The sequence below is a fragment of the Accipiter gentilis genome, chromosome 33, assembly GCF_929443795.1.
Source record: "Accipiter gentilis chromosome 33, bAccGen1.1, whole genome shotgun sequence".
In the NCBI taxonomy this organism is placed as follows: domain Eukaryota; kingdom Metazoa; phylum Chordata; class Aves; order Accipitriformes; family Accipitridae; genus Astur; species Astur gentilis.
The window spans coordinates 14496482-14515774 of NC_064912.1; positions in this window are offsets into that span (position 1 = coordinate 14496482).

The window sequence follows — 19293 nt, forward strand, 5'->3', positions numbered from 1 at the left end:
ACCATGTTTAGTTTGCATGTGACCTAAGCAGTGGAGAGGATGAGAGAGGATGATGCTGATGTGTCCCCATCCACGTCCGTCTGCCCCAGGAGCCGGGCTGGGGGCTCTCCCCCCGTCCCCAGCACAACGTGTGTTTTCAACAGCAGGTCTTTGCTGCTCTCCACCCAGAAACGGCATTTTTCCACTCCAGAAAGTGGGATTGGGGAGATCCCTGTGAAGCGGCATCGCGTTATTTAATAAGCCAAGCTGGTGAGTTAAGGACGGGCGTCCCGTGGATCTCAGCCCTGGCTGCAGCTGAGGCTGGGTCCTGCTTTTTGCATTCAGGCAGTTGTCCTCACGATCCGGATGATGGTCTTAGGGGCACAAGCCAGGCACCGGGGAGCCAGTCTGGGGGAAATCAAAGGCTTTTAAAATTTTCTACTTCCTCTACATTAAAACTAAGTGAAGGAAACGTTTGAGTCACTATTTCTGAGGTGAAATGTTGTGCTTGTTTCTGTGCTCTCCCAGGGGATGAGCTGGAGCACGTGGGGGACAACCTGCACACCAGCTTTAGCCACAACAGCACAGTGTGTGCTATTTCTTTCTGGAGTTTTCTTAATAATTTTTTGAACCCAAGTAGAGCCAAATTTTAAAGAAAATAATTTCCTGTTCTGCTCTTTCATCACTACTAAACCCTCAAATATTTTAGAAATATGCAAAGGGCAGCAGCATCCAGTGGTCCAAGCTGTATTTTGGGAGTGAGGATGCTGCACACTCAGGGTGAGCCTAAGCAAGGCAGCGGCCAGGTCCGTGCCTTGGTTTCCCTTCCCGTGAGATGCAGCTAACACCTATTGACCCATGTGCAAAACGCTTTCTAAACCATGCATGAAAGGCCTTACACAAGTAGTTATTAATATTAATAATAATAATTGTTGTTGTTACTAAGCCAACTATAAAAATAATTTTTCAGAGAAACAAAGTGCCCTGTCTCTCAGTGATAGATTACAGCCATGCTAGAAATTACTCACAGTATGAAGCTGGTTTCCAGTCTGGTTCCTTTCAATAAATTATAGACCCAAGCCCCCAGTACGTACAGTTTACCAAAGTAAATTCAAAGTAGGCAGAAAGTATATTCTCCTATCAATTTTGCTCGTGATCATTTGGGGTTTGCTCCTGAGAAGGAGAAGTTAAATATCTCCCAGCAGTTTCCCAGCACCTTTTGCTGGGGCTGGTGGGGACGTGGCAGTGCAGCCAGTCCCAGGCTGCACACGGGCAAATGGAGGGTCCTGGTGCAAATGGGGGTCCCTGTGCAAAAAGGGACATGTCCCGGCCACCCTGTGCCCATGCACTGCCACCCTTAGGTGCCGCTCAGCCCTCACCCGCTGCATCCCATGACCTTACCGGGGTGGCTGCAGCTCCCTTTGCGCCATCTTCTTTTTTTTTGGGTTTTTTTTTTTTTTTTTTTTTTCATTTTCGGGTTTCGCCGCCCTTGTTTATCCACTAAATTCCTTCCAGATGGGGCTGCCGCTTTTCCTCCTTCCTTCACGCCGGCACCACGCGAGCGGTGCGCGGAGGCTGCCCATCGGCAGGTGTAGGGCAGAGCGCAGCATATGCCGCGGGTTTGGCAGCGCCGGCTGCGGCGGCAGCTTCTGCGCTTGTCTCGCCGGGCAGCGCTCAGCTGGGACCTGGCGCCGCTCGCAAACACCATCTGGCCTTGGCAGGCCTGCTGCCCGAGGAGCCATTCCCCACGCAGGCAGCCCGGACGGACGGACGGACGGTGCCAGCCACGCTCGGCGTGGCTGAGGTGCCACAACGTCGCTGGGGATGAGGCTCGGAGAACGGACCGGGGAGCCTGACCCCATGCAAAGGGGAGGCTTTGGCAACCCTCAGATGCGTTAAAACAGCTCAGGCATCACCTCCATGGCCCCCCAGGAGCTCCCCAGCCCCTCCAGCATCAGGCGGTGGGGAGGTGGCACCAAGATGCTCCTCGGCACGGCGGGGAGCCCTCCCTGGTGCGAGGCGTGGGGCTCCAGCACACCGCGGCAAAGCGGCAGCCTCTGCTTCCAGCACCTGAACCAGCACAGTGCGGGCAGGAGAAAAGCCACAAATGGGAATTATTTATGGCAGAATGACTATCTCTGCTCAGGGGGTCTGCCCTGGAAATCTGCCCTGTGCCTCTGACCAGCACGGTGCACCCGGGAGAAGGGGGTATTTGTGCAGCACCCCATCTCTTCCTCCCACAGCAAGTACCAGCACTAAAACCATTTCTGGGTGTCTGGACTAATGTCAAAGTGAATAAAAAAAGGAAGAGAAAAAGGGACATCCGAAGCCTGCATGACAGTCTAACAAACTCCATCATGCAGAGTCTATGGCTACTACAGACACATGCAGGATACGTCCCACTCTAGGACTTCAGGATGAACATGAGTCCATTTGGTTTGCTCTTCATGATGCTCACACATTTTTGCCTGTCCATTGACCCACCCTCCAGGAACGCCCTGCTCCTGCCATCGCTCACTAAATCCTTCCCTCTGCAGACTGCCAGGAAAAGCCTTGCATGACCCAGCACATGTAATGCCGAATGCTGGGACCAGCTCCGGCTTGGAAATACCTGAGCTGTGGCAAGAAGCACTTCTGCACTCGCTGACATGTCCGGTGCTCCCAGCTCCCTGCCAAAATGCAGTTGCATCTTATGAACACAGTTGCAAAGCAAAGGGGCACGGGAAGCCTGCAGGGGAGAAGTGATTTGCTCCTCTCCGTGTGCAGCGAGGGACCATGTCCATCTGCTGGGACGGCCTCTGCAAAGCCTGACCATCACAGGAGGGGGTATGCAGGAGACAAATCTTTCTGGAATGAGCTGGGCTTGCAAACACCCCGTCTTCCCATGGGAAAAAAAAGGGTTTTTCCTCCCTTACCTCAGCTACAGCATCATCAGGAGCAGCAGCTGTTGTGAATCAGCAGGGCAATGCATATTTTGGCTCCCGGTGGGACTCTTTCCAGCTTGCTTACCCATGTGAAGCCCACGTGAATGGCCTTGCTTCACCAGGACCTCTCTCGCTCAGCAGTTGTTAGCCTCCTGCTTGCCCAGCGTGGGCACCCTGCCCTGCAAGTGTTTATCCCACGTGCCCTGAGTTACGTCTTCTTGGAGAATACGGTCATCACACCCTTTTCCATCTTCAGCGAGCAGTGAGTGCCAGGAGCTCAGAGGAAGGCTTGGATTGCAAATCTGGATCCATAAGTAATACTAGGAAATGACCCACCGATGCTGCCGCAGCCTCCCTGTGCTGCAGGTCTGCATCAACCGGACCAGGCGCTGCCTGCTCTGCCAGGAGGGCAACCGAACCCCTCTGCCATCCCTGCTAATGGCAAAAGAGCTACACCACCTCTTGTAACAGCCCTGACACCTTGCAGAAGATAATGAACGTTCCTGGGAGCTGCACCCAGCTGACAGCAAGAGCATGGACGGTGTTGGCTGTGAGCTCTTGTATGGGGAAACTTGCAGGGACCGGCTCCTTACAGTGCCCTGTTTTGCCACCATTTTTGCACATATCAATGATCTGATCATCCAGCAGACGAATACCAAGTGCTTCAGATGGCACCCAGTGAGCCCGTACCCTTCTCCATTTAGTTTCATGGCCAGTCACCCTGGCAATGAGCTCTCCTGCCTGACTAAGCCCTGTAGGAGCTGCGGTGTTCTTTCCTCACAAAGTTCTTCACAGCCATAGACTGAATTGCAACTAATATTCCTGGGACTGTCATGGGGCATCATCTGAGCTACATGCCTCCAGACAGCTGCCACCCACAGATTACCAAAAGACCCAGTTTTACTCTATTTCTGCAGGTGAGGAGGTGTTCTGGTTCTAGAGCTGAGCAGCCAGGGTGTTTGGTCCCCTCTGTTAAATCCTCCTCTGTTCTGGTCCATGTTCCGACCTTCTTCCTCCCATGGCAGCTCTCCAGCGTTACCCACCCAAAGCTGGGCTCCCCTATGGGAATCCTTTAGAGGACTGCTGTAATGTAATATGGCTTTGAGATGGCGGAGCAGCTCAAGAGGGATCAAGGCAATGTGGGAAGAGGCAGGAGATGGAGACTAGATGAAGTGATGGGGAAAAAAAAGCAATGAATCAAAAAAGATTTGCAAAGCTCTGAGAAAAATGAATGAAGGCAAAGTCAACACAGTCTCCCACTGCTGACAACCCCAGGAGATGAAACCGCTGAAGTTGCTCTCACCTACCAACCTGCTGGGGCCCAGCAGCAAGCTGACGGTCTGAAACTCTGTCGGTCTGTCTGTATGGAGGAGATGAGATGACTGCAGTGCCCACCACAGAGGTCTGAAGCCCAATTCAGCTGCAGCAAAGCAGCCACTGAGCTCTGGTGCTCTGCAGAGCGGGCAACGGGTCGTGGCCATGAGAGCAACCATCGCCTGCCTCTGCCCTGGCACTTCTTCTGCCATCTCCCAAGAAAACTCCCATTTCTTCTTGGCCAGGTCCACCAGAAACCGGCTTACCAATAACAGCAACTTGCACCCACACAAAGAGACAGTGCGACATCAAGTGACTTTTTTGTGTGTGTTCAAAACCAAGTAACGCAACTAAATGGCTTGGACCTTGGGACCCTGCAGTCCTAGACAAAGCAGTGCATCATCTGTGCAACTGCACAAGAAATAAGCACGCAAAGTCCTGGCTGCAGTGGAGGAGAGCATCTCACAGGGTCCATTTGCTGCTCTTTGCCAGCAAATTCTGGTTGCAATTATACTGACACAAACCCACTGCAAAGAGAAGTGTCGGCAACACTACGCCCAACCTCACCGGTGCATCTGCCGGCGTCCATCAGTGTAACATACCCAAAGCTGATTTCCATTTCCCTCTCTCTTGAGGAAATTGTCTGATTTCTTCCTTGCCACATCCTGCTTTCCAAAGTCAAGCAAAACAAAACCAGTTTTGCCAGACCCCTGTGTGCCAGACACTGTGAACCATGACACCAAGGCAGTGCCTGCCCTGCAGATTACTCTGTGCAGCACAGATATATATATATATATACACACACGCCATGCATATTTGCACTACATAACTGGTTATTCTGCATGTAGAGCAGCTTAAAGACAGGCCAACCTCAAAGTTAACTTGAAGCACTTTAGCTCACAGGCCTTTCTAACAGCGTGGCTGCCCCTCTAGGCTCTGTCTAGCCTGGGAGGACGCTGACAAAGGAGAAAGAAGAATGACAGATGCTCCCCATGCATGGAGGCAAATAGAGACGGGACGAGGGGAGAATGGGAGCCTAAAGGGAAAGAAAATGAGTGTGCATGCACACACACACACACACACACACACGTGCACACAAAGACAGGCAAGACAAAGGAAAGGGGGACAAGCAAAAGGAGCGGAGCTGGAGAAAACCACCCTACGTGCTTGGCGAGGGCTGTTAGCAGCAGCATCTCATGCTGCTTCGTGAGCTCCATCCGGGACATATCTGCACCGGTGAACCAGAATCCTGACACTGGTCCCTTTGATAAATATTTATCGCGCCTGGCTCTCTATCACTTCAGTTTCCACCAGATTAACCTTGATTCTTCCAACAAAAAATGCCCTGATGTTCTGCCTGACACACACACGCCGCACTGACCTTCCTTCTCTGGATTCCCCACGGCCCTCGCTCCCATTCAGCTAAGGGGAGAATTTGCTCTCATCAATCAGGACTGGATTTCTCCCATGCCACGTAAATAATTTAGAGGCACAAGCATCCATGGCACTGCTTGTGTGCAGCCCAAACCCAGTGCCAGGAATCTTGGGAAAAGGGCCCAATAATATTGTACCAGTCCAAAGTAATTAAAGTGCATCATTACATATAAATTTGTAATTAAACACTTTAACGTAATCATCCCGCACAGCACGATTCCTGATGAATTAATTAAAAGAACTCCAGAAATTAATGTTTTACTTGTCACCATTGTTGTGCTAGCTGTAGCCGTCTCCCTGACTATTCCTGCAGCATGTTGTGAAGTAATTACATAATTACTGGGGAACAGGAAGGCCCAAAGTCCCAACAGAGGAGAAACCTGAAACAAAGTGGAAATAGCAACCACAAAAGGCAGAGGCAGAGCCGGTCTCCCCATCTTCAGCCCCAGCAAAGGGGAGGTTGCAAGAGGAGGGGAAGGATGAGGTTTCCACCAGCTCCGCGTCATGGATGCGTTCTCCCAGGTGGGAACGTCTTGCTCGCACCCATGTGTGTGCACACGTAGGGGTGGCTCCTGCGCTCTCCTGCTCTCTCAGCTTGGCTTTCTTCACCCCGGACAAATGTCCTTCACCCCCCCACCCCGTCCTTGTTCTGCAGAAGCAGGGCAGTCACGCCAACAGCTGCTCCTCACCGAATGTGTCCACTCATTTCCCTGCCTCAGTTTCCCCCACCTCCCACACCCTCGTCCTACAGCTCGGGGTTTGCTGCCCAAAGGAAGGGTCTTGCGGCTGCGTGGTGCTTAGTCGCCGGCTGGGGTTAAACCACGACACTGGGGCACAAGGAGCAGTAGGAACCAGTATTGGGAATATCATTCATGGAAAATACACAACAGGAGAGCCTTTGCCTTACTGGGAGCTTTTAAATATGAAGCGAGTGCTGCAACCACAGGTTAAGTTTTTTTAAGGCGAGTCAATGCTGTTGTGGAGCACGTGAGCCAGCACCCACCACGGTCACCCTGACACCCCTTCTGCTCCTCGCCCAGCTTGTGGGGTGGCAGAAGAGGGAGCTTTACCTTGGGGTTCCCTCTTGCGTGGACCCCACCTGACGGTCCATCCAGCTGGACCTGTTGGCAGCCCTGGCAGCAAAGAGGGATGTGAAGCCACGTGTCTGGACGGTGCTGGAAATCCTGTTAAAACAAGGACACCCTGCTGAGGGGCACTGAATGTTGCTCCGTGCCACCCACCACCTTGGCTGGGTCCTGCTGGGACTTGTCCGGGTTCACTGGCCACTGGCCACCGGCCACCGGCCGCAGCTGGCTGAGCAGCCTTTCCTCAAACAAATACTGCTGGACGCCCAGCTCCCACAGCAGGGCGGGTGCACCTTTGGGCTTGTATATACACATATCTAGATGTTTTCCTTGCAACAGCAAGTTAGAGCCCAGGGTCTGGTCTTGCAGGAGTACCCCGTGTGTGTTGTGCCGCACAGCCCCAGGAGTGTTTTTCGGCCGGCGAGCCTCACGCTGTGTGTAGATATATGCATGCACACACGCACCAACGGATGGACGGGCACCAACGCCTGCTGCATCCAACGATTCAATTTGAGTCCAGCCTTAACCCTGTCGCCGCTGCAGGAGGCATGTCCTGGAGCTCGGTCCCATCGGGAGGCAAGGGACATGATGCTGGTGGCACTTCGATGGAGCCGTTGAGATGGGAAGAATGTGGCTGGCCTTGGGGGGACCAAATCATTTAGCTGTGTCCGAGGTAAGGTGTGGAGAAAGGAAACTGAAGCCCGGTGTAACGTAGGGCACAGAGTAGGGATTTTAGGAGGTCTGGGTGGAAGGAGCGTCGGATGGAGAGTGCGACTGGCAGGACCCGGCAACTCCCCCATCCAAGCTAAGGGACTCACGCAGCGTGTGACTGTTTCCCCATCTAGAGATTATGCTTAACTGGGGCTGTATTAGTTAACATTTGTATAGCTCTTTGAAAAAGGAAAATGTTTGAGGCTTTAAATCCTGCCAGTGGGAACAGATCAACAAGATTTCTAGCCCTTCTGAAAAATTAAAGCTTTTGCCAATTAAGCTGGCAAACGCATGGATGTGAATCTAAAAACCTCTCGAGACCAAGACCGAAGCCTCCTGAGAACAGCCTCTCCTGGCTGCTCCTCGCACTCCTCCCGCTCACCCGTGTCAGAAATACATCAAGTAACCAAGCTATAAGCCTTTCAGCAGACACATACTTGAAACGTAAGTAGACTACAGATGTAACTGCAGCGGAGCTACCCCTTCGGACATTTAAATGGACACCATTAACGTACAGGTAATGTCTTCTCCTAGATCACTTGAACTGGTATTGCAAAAATGTCATAGTAAAGCATAATTTCCTTTAATTTTGCAATTAGCCCTGTAATGTGTGTTGCAGCTTTGATGCCACAAGCTATCGATGATCTCCATTCGCATATCCATACCAGCATATGCATTGCCTATGCCTGGGGGATGTCTACCGCTTCAGGGGTTAAGTCACTGCTTCCAAGTCTGCTCTGGGCTGCACCTCTGCTGAAGGTGTGAGGTTGGGCTCTGAGTGCAAAATTTTTTGCAACACAAAGCAATCTGCGCACCCCACCCATACACCCTTCTCAGGCAGATTTGCACCTTTGCAGGCTGCGCTGATGATCAGCAGCAGCACCAAGACAAAGACCCTGATGATAACCACGACTTGGCAAAGGGGAAAGACGCTGCCCGTTCATTGCACGCACGCTTGGAGAGGGACACGGGCTTCTCTGGAGTCATGCAAGCTGCAAGAAAACGATGTGGGGCAGCAGCAAAGCAGGTCAACACCACGATGATGGATGGTGAAGCAAATCACTCGGTAACTGAACATCCCCTTCCCTTCCAGGCTTAATTTCCACCCTGGGATGTCCCCACTGACTTTGGTTCAGCCGTGCACAGTTCTTGGTGGTTCACCTGCAGAAAACGAACACGCAGTATCTGCCCGGTGTGTCTCCATCTGCTTGGGATGCAGCCCTGACCGGTCCCTTGGAGCGGTGTTGTCGGAGATGTGCAGCACGGACAGTGCTCCGCAGGCCCTGGGAGGGAGCGTTCACCCGCTTCTGCAGCGCGCTCGTCTCCAGTGTGTGGATGAAGGTGTTAAGGATACACCAGGAAGGATAAAAACAATGCGTGTGCAAGTCCAGAAAGCACGTGAGGTTTTACTCACGTGCCCAGCCCTTGGCTAGACATGGACAAGGGAAGACGCCCACGTTATTGCATGAATTGTGAAAACAAGAAGCCACTAACCACCCTCGTGTGCGTGCAGCGGCACAGATGGATGAACACAACAGGTATGCGTGTCGTGATGCACACGTGCCCAAGCAGAGGCAGCCAAAGCGAAGTCAAGGGGCACTTGGGCAGCAGTTTCTGGTGAAGCCATTTATCCCACGGGCTCGGACCTCGGTGCCACCCAGCACTGCCTCCATGGAGAGACACGGCAAAACGCCTGTCAGAGCCCAGCGGAGGGTGGCACTGGGTACACGGGAGTTTGGAGATGCCACCTCAAAGCTCTGCTGTCTGACCGATCCACGCAACCTGAAATAAGTCACTTGGTGTCCCCGTGGGAGTGGGAATAACCCCGACATCGCTCCCCGCTGTGCGGCTGAGCCAGGGCTGGGGTGCAGCCTGGAGGGACTGCCCCATCCTCCCCACACACACTAACCCCGGGACGGGTCCAGCTCACGGAGCCAGGGGCCCCTTCTTCACCCTTCCCCGGTCCCCAGTGGAACAATTTACCTTTCGGAGCAAGTCCAAGATATTAATTAAGATAAATCTACCTCAATTTTGAGATTCTCTTATCATGTAATTTATCAAAATTATGTTAATTATTTCTGTAGGGCAGCAAAATTATTACCTCTTCCGTGTCTGATTTGTATTAATATTCATAATTTAATAATTCAGCATCCAAGCCATCTGGTTTGGGGAGCCACGCTCCTTCCCCTCCCTCTGCCAGAGCCAAAACGCTCCCGCCTCCCTGCTCCTGCCTCCGTCCAGGCAGACCCCGACGGCTCCCAACCAAAACCGTGCCACCGGCTCCTGTCAGCAGCGGCGGCGGCGGCCCCCTCGGTCCCGCCGAGGCTGCCGTGGCAGGGTCCCGATCCCCCAGGGAGGGGGAGCAGCCCCTTCCCCTGCGCTGGGCTGAGCCTCTGTCACCGGCACTGTCTCAGCCCGGCAGGTGAGCACAGCTGAATTGACATTTTCCACACTTTGTGATTTTTACACTGTAATTTGACATAATTAATGCCTACATTACTGCTGATAATTTAGCTAGTTAATTAAACTCGGAGGAGATAATTAAGGAGAGGCTACTGCTTGGACTGCTAATTGTTTTTGTCATTATTTTAGGGGCCCGACAGCTGCCGGCTGAGTCATCCTCCCCATCAGCTGATGGCCGCACGTGACCGATGCCGTGGGCACCGGGGCTCCGGGTGCCCGGCGAAGAGGCCGAGGGCTGCCGGCGGCTCGACCCGCCGTGGCCTGGCCGGGAGCCAGCATCTGCCAGCCCTGCGCCGGGCAGATGGCGAGCGGGGGCCCCGCAAAAAAACGCACGGCTCCGGCCGAGGGCGAGTGCCCCCCCCCCCCCCCCCCGGTTTGGGGCTTGGAAGAGAAATGGAGAGATGGCGAGAGGCGTTTGCCGAGGAAGAATCGAGCGGCGGACGGGAAAGCGGCGTCGAGCGTGCCGGGGAGGGCAGAGAGCGAGGATGCTCGGGTCGTAGGTCCACGAAACGCCCCAGGCGCCGTCAGCTCGTGCTGCAAAGGGGATCCCGGCAGGCTTTGGAGCTCACGTGGAAGCAGGGACACCGGCCACCCAGCCGGCCAGAGAGCAGAGTCAAGACCTGCAATTCCCCACGCAGCAGTGCCGAGTGCTCGCTCTGGCTCTCTCATCCATCTACCTGCTATCCCCAGGGCAGGCAGGGGAAGGAGGGCAGCAGGGGGTCCCGTGTCCCCATGCGGGTGGCTTCCCTCTCACCCCCACCGCATTCAACCTAGCCCCGGCTGCCCCGTGCTGTGCTGCTGCAGCACGCGCCTTCTCCTCCTCGGGTGCTCTGGCTTCATCTTAAACTGTGGATAAATCCGAACGCTTACTGAAAGCAAAAGCAGATGGGTGACGGACCCATCTGGTCCCTGAAGAGAAAAGCGCAGCGTTGGAGCCGAGTCCCTGCTCCTCATCGCGTTTCTTGTCCCGTGGAGCCCTCTGCCAGCCTCCTCAGCGGGGTCCCACGCCATCCACCCTAAGCCATCCCCCGCAAGACTTCAACCAAACCCACAGCTCCTCTAAGCACCTGACACTGGCACCAAGCTCAAAACGACTTCGTGCTTGTTGCCTCCTCCACCATCCTGCTCAGCAAAGACACAAAATCAGGGTGGGAGCAGAGAAGCCCATAACCCACGGCTGGTCGGGAGCTGCAGGAGCACAGCACATCCCAGCCGTTCCCCCTCCCTTCCCACAGCCTGGTGGGAGGAAGGCAGCTTGAGGCACAACCATCACCTTATTCCTGCTCCGTAGCAGCTGGAGAAGTTTTGTCTGGCCTTCCTGATGGGCAAAGCCCCCGGTGCCTCACCCAGCCCACCCAGCAGCACCCCCCCCACGGCCCCTGACGGCCGACATCCCTCCCCACCATGGGCAGCCCTGCCAGGCTGTTCGCTGCCGGAGATTTCTTTCCACCCTCTGCCTCCTGGCGAGCTCAGTGCTCCGAGCTGGAGGCCAGCTTGACATCTCAATCCGGAGATTAGGACGGAGACTGGTCACTTCCCAGTCCTGGCGAACACCCTTCAAATAATTTGATTAATCATCTTAGCCCCACTCGGTGCAGTTGGCATCCTCCAGAATCAAAGCCTCTCCTGAAATGCTGTGTCAAAAAACCATAAAGCTGCTGTAAAGGTTCAACCAAGCATGGACCAAAGCAGAAGCCGGTACTCCAGAGGCTGTGCATTGCATTGGCTAAATACTCCCTCTAAATATCTCTACAGCTAGCAGTCAGAGACATATGAGATGTGTAACAAATTGCACAGGGACTGCTTTCCTTCTCTCACTGTTAGGAGGGGATTTTTTTTTTTCCTCCTGCATTTCTATTTATCACAACGCAAAAAAGAAACATGCCAAAAGGGTTTTATATTTTCACTTGGAACAACAACATTTGGACAGCCCCAAGGATAGCAATTGCAGTAATCATGAAAAAGTAATACTTTGTGCTTCTGTAGTCCCTTTCATCCAAGCATCTCACAGCACTTCGCAAACATTGGCCCTGATCGTGCGGGGGCCCATGCACATGGATCATCCTACACAGGAATTTATTCCGCTGGGTTCAGCAAATCAGGACTGCGGGGCTCTGCGGGGCTCTGGAGTTGTTCACCTCCATGCTCGCCGAGTCAGCTGCTCCATCAGCATTCACGAGTGCATCCTGAGGTATTTGTTGATATTTAAGTCTGAGCTCCTGGAGTCAGGGGATTGTGTTTCCATTTTTCAAACCTCTCTAGTTTGTCACCTTGGTGCAATCCCTACAACAGGAACCCTAAAAGCCCAAAAAGCAAAAGAAAAATAAGACAAACCAAATGTATTCTCTTTCCAGCGTGGTGCTTTTTTTGCAGGCTCCTCTCTCTTTGGAGTCGTGCTTCAGGATTTCTGTATTTATTTTCACCAGAAGAGAGCAATTCCTGCACTCCAATACTCATAAAAGAATAAACCCAGCTGATCTCAAACTGCTCAGGGGAAACTATGGCAGGGAGAGCAATTTGCCAAAATCTGCAGCAGTGAAAAGAATAAACCTCAAATGTCCTTGTTCCTCCTGCCTCCCCCTGCCAGAAAGACAACCACAGTCCAAACAGTTGAGGGTTTGGTTGGAGTTTCTGCTGTTATTGTTTTCTTGCTTAAAATAAAAAATTCTTGCTGTATCAAATGTCCCAACCCCCGCCCAGGGATGTGAGGTGAAGAGCCGCCGTGAGCAGCACCTCTTCTTCACCCACTCATGCACCAGTGCCAAAAAGTGGCCAACCTTCAAGACAAAGCTCAAGCCACAGCCCTTTTGCAGGGCTCCTGGGGGTCATCCCCCCTCAAATGGAGACTTTTGGTGTCTCCCTTTTGGCCTTGGGCTTGACACCCCCATGGAGGACACGCCACAGCTAAGAAACCCTCCTGCCACAGCGAGGCGGCGGGACACAATCAGCATCCTCCACCCTGCGAGGTTATTGCTATGAGCGCGGTTTCCTCTAAGCATGAAGACGTGACCCCTTCTTCTCCGCACCCCAAGCCTGGCTTTCTTGGGTCACCAGATTCATCACAAGCGTAGGGACGATGGTGGTTTTGCAAAGAGGCCTGGACGAGCCATTGGCAGCGCATCACCGGGGCAGCTCTGCTGAGTGGGAAGCATTGTCCCACAGACGAGCCCAGACTTCATCCAGCGCTTCGCTGGGTGACCCAAAGGTGTTTGCGGCTGCCCTGGGAAGTGTGGCCTGAGATGACCAGCTACCAACCAGGGCTGAGGGCCCTTCAGGGCCATTTTCTGCTCCTGGGGGTACTTCCAGCGAACCATACGGCCTCTCTGTGCCCCAGTTCCCTCCTCTGTGAGGAAGGACATACTTGACGCACTTGGAGATCTACGGCTGAGCAGCACAGCAGCCTGCGGTTAAAATCCAGCAGAATTTCCAACCACCCTTTTACCTCTCTTACTTCTCTGCTATCTTCCAGTGAAATGAATCTCATATCTGTCCAGTCCAGCATCTTTGTCCCAACAGAGACAGCTTCAGCCTTGCCTTCCCTGACCCCCTTTTCCTCCAACACACTCGTGCAGGCACACGCGTGCGAGAAGAGCACCCTTAGCACTGGAGGGGAGCGAGACGCAAAGGAAGAGCATCAGGTGGAATGCGAGATAGCAAAAGCACAGGCATATCAGACGTCTCCAGGCAAGATAACATGATAAATAATCAATCAATCCCTACAAAATCCTTAAGTGCTTGATGTATCCTCCTGCAAATTGAATCACTTCTCCTACCAGGAAGTTCTCTCTTGTAAATAAATGAGAGCAGAAATGGCCCATATTGAAAAATAATGTTGTTAAAACCACTGATTAAGTTTTACACAAGCATATGAGAGCAAACTAAAAGGTTTTAGCTTTTTAATTTAAGAAATGAGGAATATGATATAATTTCAATTTGTGATGAGATAAGATGTTCTCGATATTGTGGCTTCAATTGGATTATATCCTAATGTACTTTTATAAAGTGTCAGGCTAGCTGCAGATTAAGGTATGTGTGTAATATTCTTTATTAACAATTTAATGGACTTGCTTTCACTCTATCCATCTTAATCAGTGTTTCCAGTCCACCTGGGAGATCTAGTTAGTGCAGAACCTGAAACTCCAACCTGATGAAAGAGGGAACTCAGTGATCCGTCAGTGTCAAAAACAAGAGGGAAGCACTGATAAAAGACTGTCGAGGATCATCTTTAACCTCCTGTCATCAGCACCACTCCAAAAGCTCTCAACAACCGCTCCTGGAGTCACTCAACGAGACATATGCCCTCCGCAGATCCGCATCCTTCCCCTGCCAGAATATTAAAGGGGCTTTTGGCAACAGGCAGGACTTCCCAGATCACAAAACGCAGTTGCCTGATCTCAAGGGACCTACTCCTATAATCCTATTTTACAGTCAAACGCCAGTGCAAGAGCAGCCTGGTTGTGTGGACTCTCCAGCGCTTGTCCATAGTCTCTGCTCTGGTGCTTAGACACTTCCATCTCATTTCCCTCTGAAATTTATTCATGACTAGTTTGTATCTGCATGTTCTGGTATCAACATTGGCCTTTAGCTTAACTAGCTCCTCTCCCTCCCTTGTGTTTATCTGCCTGTGCAATCACATGTCCTCTCAGCCTTCATTTTGTTAAGACTAAATAAGCTGTGCTTGTTTAGTCGCCTCTCATAAAGGGGCTGTCCGATACTTTCCCTGCTCTAATGACCCCTCTCTGTACCTCCTCCAGTTTTCCAGACCGTACAGAGTCCCACCATGCGCTTTTCTGTCTCTCCAGGAAATACCGTATCTCCAGACAGCTCCAAACACCCTTTTATTTAAGCAGCTGCTCCTCCCAGCTGGCTCCTGCTCTCCAAGCACCCACCTCTCCCACCCTTAGACACCCCAGAAGAGGTAAGTCCTCCGCCCCAATCAAGGCCTTTCATGCTGCAGGTCTTGGTGAGAAATTGCTATTTCACACACAATTCAACCCACCACGGGGTGACCGGGATGGCTCACGATATGCTGCACGAGATCTCATCGCAAGCCAGTACCGCGCCTCCCCCTTCCCTGCCGCTCGGACTGCCATGTGCATGCACAAACAGCGACTTGGTGCACGAAACCGGGAGCGGCAGCCTTGTAAATAATGGCCAATCAGGAAAAAAAAAAAAGTATATACATCTCATCTCCTTTAATTCCCTTGCAATGCGATGATTCTGCAAGGGTGGGTCGGTCGTAGCTGCAGGTGCTCCCGGACGGGGGAGGAGCACAAAAATGAAGTTGTTTGCGGCTTTTGATTCCATCCCTGGAATTATTTACAGCTGCAGGCAATATTAAACTATGTAGAGCAAGTGTCCTCATTTACATGCTAATTCATTTATACCCTCTGGATTGATTTCTCCAATTCATTTTCAGCCCACTAACTCTTCTGATATGAATTATATTATCACCTCCAGAACGGCAGCAGGGAAATGTGACGAAGCCACCCCAGCTCTTCTGATCTCTAATTGCCCTCGCTGTTCAGAGTCGGCGTGGCCAGCTGCAGCTTCGCCTCCCGGCTACCAGCACCCAGCTTTCTTCCATCTCCTGGAGAAAAACCAGCGGTGTGACTTGGAGAGCGAATCATCCCACCTCCATCACTCGGTCCTATTCTGGGGAAGACCCAAGCGAACGGACCTTGGGCTTGCTGCCTTTGGAAATCATTCCCTCATTCTGCCCAGGAGGAGGAACCACCTCATTTCAGAGAGCAAAACCAAAGTCCATCTGTGCTCTGCAGCGGGAAGTCCTGGAGCTGTAAGGAAACTGGATTAATCCTTGACTTCCCAAGGGCCTTCCTGAGGCTTCTCAGCTTTTCACAGCAGCCTCACACCGTACCTGGCAGACACAACGCATCCCCAGTTCTCCCTGCCTGGGGAACGAGGTACTCACTGGTAGAAAGGACACAGTGCCCAGGGGAAGGAGAAGAGTGGGGAAGTCTGTCCATAGATAGCAGCAGCTGGAAGCAGTAGCGCTTTTCTCCCATCACTGGCACTGATGGATGAATGAGGTTTAGGTATCCTTTTCCAGGAGGCATATCCAAATGCATTGGCTCGCCTCTCTGGAAGACCTAGTTGAGGTCTGCCAAGGTAACAGCGGAGAAAGGAACCATCTCCTGCACTGACTCTACTTACGCAGAAGGGTGAGTCTCCAGGACACCAGCTGGACACAAATGAGGGAGAGAAGCCATCAGCAAATGGAGGAGGGCACCTGCAACGATGCAGGGTGCAGTGCAGGGCTGCCCACCACCCCATCTCCCTTAAAATAGCTGTGAAGTTGTGCAGAAGGTTAAACCTCGGTTTCCCTAATGGGGTGGATTTCATCAGCCAAATATCTCATTGACTAACCATGACACCATTTTCAGTCCTGGACCAAATGCACAGGCCAGATTTTGCTCAGAAAGTCCATTAAAATCCTAACCCTCTGCAGAGCAGGCCTTTCACTGTTATTCCTCATGATGTTTCAGTATTTGATTTCTTGTTTTTTTAAAAAATATATATTATTATTTTTTACAAACATTGACAAAATAAAGAAACACTGGACTTAATATAACTCTGTTTCAGGACTGTTTGTCCCTTGATCTGTGGCATGGGTTGATGCCCCTTTAGCAGAGGACATCTTCTGCTCTCTGACTCAGTGTTTCAGCATGGACTTCATCACTGGTTTATGAGCGAATTCAAAGTAAGGGATTGGGATTGGGATATTCTCACTCTGCAGAGCACTTGCACATGCTCCCTCCCTGCAGCCAGGTTCGGGTATATCAGTCCTCTAGCAGAGGCAAATCCACCTCCTTGAGCTTGAACAAATTGTGGCAGGACACCTCTTTGTACGTCCTTCAGAGACTATAGCAATGCTTTACAGGCACCCGTTAATCAAGGTGCAAACCCAACTCCAGTACCCATGCGAGTTGGCAGCTGAGGAACTGATCAAGAAGAAGATGCTCAGCTGGACAAAATGTCTGAATCTTGACCACTGCGGTCCTTGGTGGCCAGACACTTTCCTCTCCCTTTGGCCCAAGACGTCATTCAGCACAGAAACCCAACTTGTGGGATAGACACCAACACTGTGGTACGTATAGACACATCCAAATTGGATAAACACACATGGAATTCGGTATTTTAAAGACTTCCAGAAGCCTTTCTACAGCCTAACTCCTTCCTTGCTCTCATACCCAGCATCGTGTTTGAACAACACACAGCCGGGCAGACACGCGAGAGGGACCAAAAGGTCCAGGACTGTTGGAAGTTAAACGGAACCACTTCCCCTCCAAAATCCTGGGCAAAATGAAAGCTGTAGGGAAATTAATAATTTTTTTCCTGGCTGGCAGGGAAAGGACAGCTCTTTGTCCTGATTTACACCATCTGAAACAATTAACTTTTGAAAGCTGAGATACCGTTCCCCTTGGCATCCAGTGTTTATTATGCTTCAGACCATTTCAAATGAGCACTTGAAAAGGATAGGGAGCCCCTCTGCCTCCTGATCACTGGAGGGAGGAAGAAAGTTGTCCTAAATGGAACAACAGACTGTCCCTTCTTAATGCCACTTCAAAGCTCCTCGGACAGGAAAATTGATAATTGCGTCAAGTACAGTTTTTCTAAACTTCATCATTTAGTGCTGAAAACTGGGCTATTGAATTCATATAGTTCTTTGATCAAGACCAGTTAATTAAGTTATTCCCTTGATATGACTCTTATCACTTTAGTGCCAGACCTACATCACACTTACGCAATTCACATACTGGCTTTGATATGCATCGTATAAGCTTCCCAGACCATAATCACTGGGTTTCTGTAGATTCGCTGCTACCTTACCAGTTTCACCAATAGGATGGGCTATAGGTCAGCTATTAAAAGAGAGATTGTGCAGCCAGAAGACTCCTGGACAAACTCTAACAGGGGAAGTTATATATGGACTGCAACTAGACCAGTGATTTCTTCCAGACCTTGTAATTTCTAGTTACAAACTCTCAGCGCCTCCCCTGTCTCCTTTTTGAAATATATCCTGCATTACTGATAAAAACTATGCAGCTAAGTATTTATTTTACCCTCGTCAGCAAGACAATTGAACTTGATCTATCCTTTTGCCATTCTACGGCAACGACATCACACTTACAGTAAGAAAAGACGGTAAAATTGAGTGTGAATTCTGAAATACGGCACACCCTTCACTGCACTAAGTCACAGGCACCTCTGTTTAAGCAGGTTTTCCCTGATTTCTCCCACCCGTTCCCCTCCCACACCCCCTAGATCATCTTCTGCCCTGGCCACCCCTCACAGAGGCTGTCCCATGGCCTCTCCTTGCCCCAGTGAATGGTTTCTCTACCCTGTGCAGCTTTCGGTGACTCCTGTCATTCCTTCCCACCCGATACCTCCTGACCCTTCATCTTCACAGTCCTCCTCCAGCTGCCCTCAGTTTCTGACCAACCATCCAGGGGCTCTTTCAGCAAATCCTCCTCCTCCACGCTTCTGCTTTCCACAGGAGAGTGACAAGCTCCAATTTAGGTCTCCACAGTTTCTCTTGGGCTTATCCCCTTAAACCGGATTAGCTAACGTCTTAATGCCAGTGACACCAGTCACAGCTCACCATCTGATCCTGCCTTTCAGGATTTGCTGCATCTATGCACTTTCCATTGCTAAACTAGATCCTGTGATCTTTCCTCCCAAGTCCTCCAACTCCCTGTCACCATTGCCCTGCCACCGTGGCTTGCTAGTTATACTCTTCATATTTAGGAGATGCCCAGATCTCCTCCTCCTTTCCTCACCCGATACCTCCAGAGTCTGAACTCCTCCACCTCGCTGGCAGCCTTTGTGCTTTCCCTGTTCTGATACCTACAAGTTTCTCTTCCAGACTGTCTCCTTCCCTTTCAGATACAGCGCCTCTGGAAAACTCATGGCACCCCTTCCTTGGGCCTCCTTTTTCCTCAGTATCAGATACAAAATCTTGATGCAAACAATTCGAGGCCTTGTTTTCACTCACCTGACCTGTTCTCATATTGAACCTGCCTGTGGTCTCCATCCCACCAGTTTGGCAAGGCCCAGCCCCAACACCCCGTCCTCTGGACTTTGTCCACTCTTCCCACCTCAGAGCTTGCTTCACCACTGCCTTTTACACACAAACCAGCCCACATGGTGACTCCTCTTGCCTCTTAAACCTCCTTTACAGACCCACACCTTTCCCAAGCCTGCTGTTCGTGCACTCCTTCGTTCTCCATTCATCTCCATCGCAAGGTGGAGCCCAGGAAAACAAGTATTACAGGGCAAGGACCAGCCTGCAGCTCCTGAGGAGGTTCTGTACCTGGCACTCGCTCATGACCAAGGGAAGAGATGGTGTGAGCTGCAACTTT